Genomic DNA, 6,583 nt, shown 5'->3' with positions numbered 1-6,583 from the left:
GAGAAGGACTAAGAGCTGGTGGCCAGGAGCAGACTTGCAGAATGTGCCCTTTGGAGGTGTAAATTATTATATATGTCTGAGTGGTTTTTTTTTGTTGTTGTTTGTGTGTTTTTTAAAAAGGTAAAGTAGATAGAGAGAAATATCGTTAACTGATAAACAAGGTATATGATTTGTAGAATGTAAAACTGATGATATGTCCTGTAAGCTTTCACTCAATTCACAATAAAAACCTTGGGAGGAAAAAAAAAAAAAGCTTTTATTGTGAATTGAGTGATAGTTTACATGGGAGAACATAAGTTTTGCACTCATCCTATAGTATTTCGTTTCATTGCAATAATTACAATCTCCTCCATGCATCATCATTCAACAGTATTTGCTTCTATTCCCTCTTGGGTTTTTTGATGTACACAAAAACACTCAGGAATATATAATCATTTAAACAACCCAAGGACACATTCCGCAAGCCTGCCTCCTGGCCACCAGCATACGGTCTTTCTCTTTCCATGAGTGTAGAGTCCTCAGCTACTCTGTCTCTCCATGTCATCATCTCTGACTCCACCTCTGGTGTCTATGCTTCTCTGGATATGTTGCAGTAGTTTTTGAAGTATATTTAGCAAAATTTTACTTGCATGTGATATTAATGATATTGTCTGATGATTTCTGCATTCCACTGGATCACCTCTCTTTAAAATGGACACAAATATGATCTCTTACAATCAGTTGGCCAGGTAGCTGTCTTCCAAATTTCTTGGCATACATGAGTGAGTGCCTCCAGTGCCACACCAGTTTATTGAAAGATTTTGTATCTCATCGATTCCCAGAATCTTGTTCTTTGCTAATATGCACCTTGGACTTCTTCCTTCAGTATCGTTGGCATTTATCATATGCTACCTCTTGAAAGGGCCATTTCTTTTTGGTACAGTGACTGTGTGTATTCCTTCCATCTTCTTTTGATGCTTTCTGCATCATTCAGTATTTTTCCCTTGTGGTGGTGATGGTTGTGTGTCATGGAGTTGGTTCCAACTCATAGCGACTCTATATAAGGTAATAGAAGCTGTAAATCTTTACTCAAGCAGGAAGCCTCATCTTTCTCTCACAGAGCGAATGGCAGATTCAAACTGCTGACCTTGAGGTTAGCAGCCCAGCTCATAATCCACTACACTACCTTCCTTCAATATTTCATGTTAAAAAGCATGAATGTTTTCTTCAGTTCCCACAGCTTGAAAAGTGCTGATTATGTTCTTCCCTTTTGGTTTTCTAAATCCAGATCTTTACACATTTCATTATAACATTTGACTTTGTCTTCTAGAACAGCCATTTGAAATATTTTGTTCAGCTCTTTTATCTTCTCATTTCTTCCATTTTCTTTAGTATCTCTACACTGGAGAGCAATTTTTGGTCTCTTCTGACATCTATTTTGGTCTTATTCTTTTTTCATGTTTTCTTAATGACTTTTTTGCTTTCTTTCTGTAAGATGTTCTTGATGTCATCCCACAACTCTTGTGGTCTTCAGTCATTAGTGTCTAATTCATCTAATCTGTTCTGGAGATGATCTCTCAATGCAGGTGGGATATGTTCAAAGTCATACTTTGGTTCTCATGGACTTTTTTTGGTTTTATTCAGCTTCAGCTTGTACTTGCATATGAGCAGTTGATTATCTATTCTATGTTCTGCCCCTGGCCTTGTTTTGACTGATGATATGGATCTTTTCCACCACATTTTTACACAGATGTTGTCAATTTTATTTCTGTGTATTCCATCTGGTGAGGTCCATATATATAGTCATCTTTTATGTTGTTTAAAAATAGGTAGTTGCAATGAAGAAGTCATTGGTCTTGAAAAATTCTGTCATGCAATCTCCAGCATCATTTCTGTCACCAGTGCCATATTTTCCAAAGACTGATTTCCAGTAGCTAGTAATTATAAATACATTTTGATTGCATGTTTGAGCAATTTCAGATTGAAGAAGTTGGTAGAATTCTATTTCGTCATCACATGCTTTAGTGGTTGATGAATAAATTAGAATAATAGTTGTATTAACTAGTCTTCCTTGTAGGTATATGGATAATATCCTATCACAGATAACATTGTACTTAAAAATAGATCTTGAAATGTTCTTTTTGATGATGATTGCGATACTATTCCTCTTCAATTTGTCATCCCTGACAGTAAACCATGATTGTCACAGTCAAAATGGCTAAGATCATTCCATTTCAGCTCACTAATATCTACAATATTGAGGTTTATGCTTTCCATTTTGTTTTGACAACTTCCAATTTTTCTAGATTCATACTTAATATGTTCCATATTCTGATTATTAATGGACGTTTACAGCGATTTCTCCTCATTTTGAGTTTTGTCCCATCACCAAATGAAGGTCCTGAAAACTTTACTGCATTCATGTCATCTTGGTCAAGTCTACTTTGAGGAGGCAACTGTTCCCAAGTCATATTTTAAGTACCTTACAACTGAGTGGTTCATTTTCCAGCTCTATATCAGATAATACTTGGGTACTCTTCACCATGTTTCATGCACAATATTCTGGTGCTATCTGACAGTGTTCCACTGGTTCATAAGGCTTTCAGTGACAAAATATTCAGAAGTATTCCATCTCTCCTCTTTCCTAGTCTGCCTTAGTCTGGAAGCTCAGCTGAAACCTGTTCACCCTGGGTGACTTTACTGTTATTTAAAATACCAATCACAGCAACATGTAAGCCATCATAGTGTGGCAAACTGACAGGTGAGTGGTGGTTTGAAAAACAGTTCACTCAAATATTAGATGCAGACTTTGAGGAAGCTAAATTGATACAACATTCCCTGAGCTAGTTGTCCAGTGTTTTAAAAGAACATTGAACTTTGATTTATTTGTCAGTTTAACTGCAGTGGAAGATAACTTTCCTATAATGGTATATTCTGGATTAAACAAAACAAAAGGGTGAACTGTGAAGACAAAGGATAAAGGTCATTGTTGAGTTTTACAACCACTGAAAACTCGTTCAAGTCTTGGACAATTTATCAGGCACCTACCCCTGTGCTGAAGGTTCTGAGGGCTACACGTAAGGCATGGCTGCTGTTCCTTAAGAATTTTACATCCTGGTTTCATAGTCCAAGTCAATAGGCATAGAAAAATTACTTGAAAACAACCCAATAAAATAAAAAAACATGTACTTAAGTGGTGCAAATGATAGAGTAATGGGACAGTGACTCATTATAAGAGCGGCAATAAATGGTAATGGTTAAAAGCATGTGGACTTTGGCACGAGGCAGCTAAAGTCTAAATCCAAGTTCCATCACTTACTAGCTGTGTGACCTTTCATAAGTTACTTAAACTCTTTTTATCTCAGAGTCCTCCTCTGAAGCTAGTATAACAATATTACCTGTATGACAGAGTTTTGCAGAGTATTAAATAAATTGATAAATATGGTGCTTTGGCTTTATTTTTTTAGTGAGAGTCTATATAAGGAATCCTGGTGGAGCAGTGGTGAAGCAAGCATCTGCTAACCAAAATGTTTGGCAGTTTGAACCCCCCAGACACTCTATGGGAGAAAGATGTGGCAGTCTGCTTCTATAAAGGTTGTTGTTGTTAAGTTCTGTCGAGTTATTTTCGACTCATAGCAACCTTGTGTAGTGTTTCCCAGGAGTAGTTGGTGGGTTTGAACTGCCGACCTTCTGGTTCCCAGTCCAGTGCTGATCCTTTGGCAACACACCAGCTTTGGAAACCCTATGGGGCAGTTCTACTCTGTCCTATAGGGTTTATATGGGTCAGAATTTATTTGACAACAATGGCTTTGGTTTTATTCTTAGTTTGGGGTCTATATTAAAGCAGACATGAATTAAAAACAATGTTTTCAGTCCCAACAAAATCTTGTGGAACAGGAGTGACTCAGGAGCCCCTTAATCTCATCATTAGGCAATCCATTATATATTCTGGGAGGGAAGAACCCTGAGATAGCAGTTTACAATTGAAAAAAAAAAAAAAAAACCCATTGAAATCGAAGGCACTGCTTAGCAATGCATAGCATGTTTGGTGAGCTCTTCAATAGAATGATTCAAGAAGGAATTAACTGGATTGTGGAAGGTCAGGTTTATTAATGCAAGTTTCATGGCACTACTATGTAGAGAAGGTTTAAGATTTTTTGTTAAAACAATTTTAAAGCACTTTAGCATTCAAGCAGTTTTTTGTTTTGTTGTTTTTTTTTACTATTATATAGTCTTTTTTACACAAAATACATAAGAAATCAGAAGTGGCATCTGCCTTTTATATAAAGTAATAGACAATTCTCCTTTCTCTTTTCTCTCCCTACACACACACACTCACACACACAAATCCTATGTTTTCTGCCTTCATATAGAAGGAAAACAAGTCATACTTGTGTGTACCACAGTGTTGTTTGGGATTTTCCTTTATGCCTGGCTAACTCCCTACTTATCTTTCAGATCACAGTTTGTCACTTCCTAAAGAAGGCACCTAGTTCTCTATATTATTATTATTATTATTAATTTAACCTCTCTGTTACACTTTCTCATAAAACTCTGGTTCTTCTTCATAGTACATATCCCACTTTTTACCAGGTGTTGTTGTTGTTAGGTGCCATCGAGTCGGTACTGACCCATAGTGACATTATGCATAGCAGAACAAAACACTGCCTGATCCTGGACCAACCTTACTATTGTTACCACACTTGAGTCCATTGATGCTGCCACTTGGCCAATCCATGTCGTTGGGGGTCTTCCACTTTTCCTCTGAGCCTCCACCTTACCAAACACGAGATCCTTCTCCAGCAACTGCTCCCTCCTGACAATATGTCCAAAGTATGAGAGATGAAGTCTGGTCATCTTGGCCTCTAAGGAGCACTCTGGCTGCACTTCTTCCAAAATGGATCTATTGGTTCTTTTGGCAGCCCATGGCACATTCAATATTGTCCTCCATCACCATAACTCAAATGCATCAATTCTACTATGGTCTTCCTTATTCACTGTCCAGCTTTCACATGCATATGAGGTTATTGAAAATACCATGGCTTAGGTCAGGCACATCTTAGTCCTCAAGCTGATATCTTTGCTCTTCAACACTTTAAAAAGTTCTTGTGCAGCAGATTTGCCTAATGCAATAAGTTGTTTGATCTCCTGACTGCTGCTTCCGTGAGTGTTGATAGATGATCCAAGAAGAATGAAGTCCTTGACAACTTCAATCTTTTCTTCATTGATAAGAATGTTGTTTATTGGTCCAGTGGAGAGGATTTTTGTTCTCTTGACATTGAGATGTAATCTTCATACCGAAGGCTGTGGTCTTTGATCTTCATCAGTAAATGTTTTAACTCCTCTTCACTTTCAGCAAGCAAGGTTGTATCATCTGCATATTGCAGGTTGTTAACGAGTCTTCCTCCAATCCTGATGCCACGTTTTTCTTTGTATAAGCCAGTTTCTCAGATGATATTTTCAGCATACAGGTTTAATAAATATGGTGAAAGAATACAACCTTGTCACACAACTTTCTTAATTTTAAACCATTCAGTTTTTCCATGTTCTGTTTGAACAACTGCCTCTTGGTTCAGGTACAGATTTCAGATGAGCACAATTAAGTGTTCCAGAATACTCATACTTCGCAATGTTGTCCATATCTTGTCATGATCCACACAATTGAAAGCCTTTGCATACTCAATAAAGCACAGGTAAACATCTTTCTGATGTTATCTGCTTTCTGCCAAGATCCATCAGACATCAGGAATGATATCCTTGTTCCATGCCCTCTTCTGAATCCAGCTTGAACCTCGGGAAGTTCTCTGTCAATGTATGATTGTAGCCGTTTCTTCAGCAAAACCTTACTCGCGTGAGATATCAAAGAGATTTCCCGATGGTTTCCCATTCCGTTGGATAACCTCTCTTTGGAATGGGTAGAAATATGCATTCTCTTCCAACCAGTTGGCCAGATGGTTGTCTTCCAAATATCTTGGCAGAGATGAGTGAGTGCCTCCTGTGCCGACTCACTTTCTTGAAATATTTCAATTTTTTATTCCATCAATTCCTGGTGCCTTGTTCTTTGCCAATTCCTTCAGTGCACCTTGGACTTCCTCCCTAAGTATCATTGGCTCTTGAGCATATGCTACCTCTTGAAACAGTTGAACATTAGTCATTTCCTTTTGGTACAGTGACTCCGTGTATTCCTTCCATCTTTTCTTGATGCTTTCTGCATCATTCAATAATTTGCCCAGAGAATCTTTCAATAATGAAAGTTGAGGTTTGCATTTTTTCTTCAGTTGCCCCAGCTTGAGAAATGGTGAGCATGGTCTTCTTTTTGGTATTCTGATTCCAGATGTTTGTACTTTTATTGTAGTATTTAGCTTTGAAATTTTCTGTTCAGCTCTTGGACCTCCTCATTTCTTCTATTTGCTTTAGCATCTCTATGCTGGAGAGCAAGTGTCAATGTTTCTTCTGACATCCATTTTGACCTTTTCCTTCTTTCTTTTTTTCTCAATGACTTTTTGCTTTCTTCATATATGATGTTCTTGATGTCATCCCACAACTCTTCTGGTCTTCGGTATTTAGTGTTTAATGTATCAAATCTGTTCTTCAGATGATCTCT

This window comes from Chrysochloris asiatica, unplaced genomic scaffold, assembly GCF_000296735.1.
Source record: "Chrysochloris asiatica unplaced genomic scaffold, ChrAsi1.0 scaffold00167, whole genome shotgun sequence".
In the NCBI taxonomy this organism is placed as follows: domain Eukaryota; kingdom Metazoa; phylum Chordata; class Mammalia; order Afrosoricida; family Chrysochloridae; genus Chrysochloris; species Chrysochloris asiatica.
The sequence above is the reverse complement of the archived record's forward strand: the minus strand, read 5'-3'. Positions refer to the sequence as shown.